Consider the following 2,717-nt stretch of genomic DNA (forward strand, 5'->3'; position numbering starts at 1 on the left):
CTGGGTCCACTGGGGCTCGAACTCTGAACCTTCTTGCTGTGAGGCGACAACACTAAACTGGTGAAACGTCACATTGTCCAATGTAACATTGGATATGATTTCATTCTGATTATGGGGTGATACACTATTGTCCCTCTGCATGCTCTCACACAGTAAATGAAACTTCCCCCGGAGGAGCTGGAGGAAGTGTCTGGAGAGAGGGAGGTCTGGGCATCTTTGCTTAGACTGCTGCCCCCGCGACCCGGCCCCGGATAAGCGGAAGAAAATAGATGGATGGATGGAAAACATGAAGCAGATGTATTTACCCTTACTGTTTTTATATTCTGATAGTGCAAGCAAGAAAAATCATAAATTCTCAGGACTGGGTATTTCTTTGGAGCCAAACCTTTCCATATACAAGATGCAACCAAGTCTTTCTTCCTAGAGAACACCTTAGCTTTAAAAGTGCTAAACCTGTAGCCAATAAAAGGCCAACTGTGTCAGGGTTAGTTGAGTAACAGAAGCAAGGCCTCTATAACCATAAATGTTAGCCTCTAAAACTCACAAGTGAATTGACAACTATGGTACTACTAGTATGGATTGGAAAATTTTCATTTTCCCTGAGGGGACATTTGGTTTGCAACCACAGTGTCACAATCTGCAGACAAGAATAATATCACCTTGGTACAAATAACTTGGTGCCATCATCATGCAAATGCAGTAGAGTATAAAATGCGAATCCATCATCCCTTTAGCTATATAAATAACTTAAAATAACAAAATCTTTAATTAATAAAAAATAGCTGCTGAAGAATTGATATCAGATATCTGTTTGATTTGGCTCTCTTGGGAAAAGTAAACCTCCTTTCTGATGGAGAGAGTCAAAACTGCTTATGAAGACAGTGGTGAGTGTCTGCCAAAATTGCTTTTGCACTCTGGACAACTCTTGTATGATAAACATGTCTAAGATCATTAAAGTTATTGCCACAAATCTTTTGACAAAGTTTAACAATATTTCCCCAACCTTTTCCTATTACTAAGACTGCCAAACCAACAGATCATTGCACAAGGTAAAATTGACTCAATAAAAGACCAAATGTTTCCAAAAGCAATCTACATTAACAGACCCCCTATCTCCTCAAGAACAAATCACCGGTTATTTTTCTTGCATATGGCATCAATGGTCATTTTTCTGTCATCTAAAATAGTTCCCAGATATCTACTGCATATTGGCTCGCTATCTCTACGGCTATGCCATTAATAAAGATCAGTGTTAGAGCAGGCAGATTCCTTCCAAAATCAATTGGTCTCCAAAACAAAAAAAGATGCTAATTTGCAAATATGAATCACTGCACTATTTAACAAAATTGTCCACAATTGCACAATGGCCTACTCCATCATCCTGCAGAAGGCTGACAATCACTGAATGATCTGCAAATTTTATTAGAAATATGGACTCAAACATGTTCCAACAGTCATTTGTATCGAGCACAAATAGCAAGGAGGGACAAAACTGTTAGGTGTCGGGCAATGAAGGACCCAAAATGCAGACACGTTTAGAGTCTAGTGTTTATGCAGTTCAATATAACTGAAGAGGAGCAAAGGGGTAAACACATGCCCAATCTGACGGACTTCACAATACAGGTACAAAACTAATATCTAAACAGAACAGTCAGGGAGCTACATGAAACAAATTCTAAATGACTAAAACAAACCCAGAGAGCTAGCCAAGAATCTTCCTGACAGGAAAAACTCAAAAAAACAGTCCAAAAGCAACCAAGGTAACTGATATAAAAAACTTACAAAGAGGACAGGCAGGGTGCAGTACGGAAGGAGACAGATGACGGGGGCAACAAGGTATGGAGAACAGATGAGCCAGCGACCACACTGAGGGAAGGGAGAAGGATATAAAGACAGGAGACCAGGCGGTAATGAGCAGCAGGTGGAAGCAATGAACAGGAATTGTGAACCAAGGTAAAGCTGGGGCAGGTGAGGTGACAAGACTGGAAATCTAACCCAAATAAAAGCACAAAACAGGAAGCAAGTCCACAAACCATAACAAAAACACACCCCTGGGGTAAGCTTGCTTCGGAAAAAGAATCATTTACACAGGTTTTCTGTGGCCTATTTAAAGAAGAAAAAAAAAACTGACCAACCAACATATTGTGCACAAGTCAATATCAGGTAGAATATGGGGCTGTATGCAATAAAAAGCTGATGAAAAAAAATCAGTCAAACACAAATGTGCATGTGTCTTCTTGCCCTTGAGATGCCCAGCAACAAGGTCCAACTGTGCTGTGGCATCCTCTACACCTTTTCCTGCTTGATATGCATTTTGGAATGGATCAGTTATGCTCTGTGACATAGTCAAAAAACTTCTATTCACAATACATTCAAAGCCTTTCATAACTAATGATACAAGTGCCACAGGACAATAATCATTCACCACTTTGGTGCTGGAACCTTGACGACAGGAACCATAATGGATTGTTTCCACAACACAGGAACTTTACTCTGTGATATGGAAAGCTGCAAAAAAACTAACTGAGAATGCGGCAGCTCTTATGTAGTTGGCCAATAATGCAGTCATATCAATGACTTTTCCTCTCATTTGTCTTTTCGAGAGTTCTCCAGACATCTTTTTCTTCAAATTTGATCTAACCATCCTGTGAAGGAACCCTAAATTCAGCCAATTCAGCCGTGAATTCATGTAAATCTTAGAAGAAACGATTTAACTC

At 39.9% G+C, this 2,717-nt stretch overlaps 1 protein-coding gene across 1 annotated transcript in view; it reads right to left on the reverse strand.

The window, feature by feature from the left end:
• LOC109955860 (arylamine N-acetyltransferase, pineal gland isozyme NAT-10-like) overlaps positions 1-2,235 on the reverse strand; it is a 6,368-nt gene extending 4,133 nt beyond the window's left edge. The window contains exon 1 of the mRNA XM_020592419.1: positions 1,783-2,235. The gene's annotated coding sequence lies outside the window, so the exon portion shown is untranslated. The remainder of the gene's footprint in view (positions 1-1,782) is intronic.
• Positions 2,236-2,717: the final 482 nt, after the last annotated feature.

Source organism: Monopterus albus, unplaced genomic scaffold, assembly GCF_001952655.1.
Source record: "Monopterus albus unplaced genomic scaffold, M_albus_1.0 scaffold17.1, whole genome shotgun sequence".
NCBI lineage: Eukaryota > Metazoa > Chordata > Actinopteri > Synbranchiformes > Synbranchidae > Monopterus > Monopterus albus.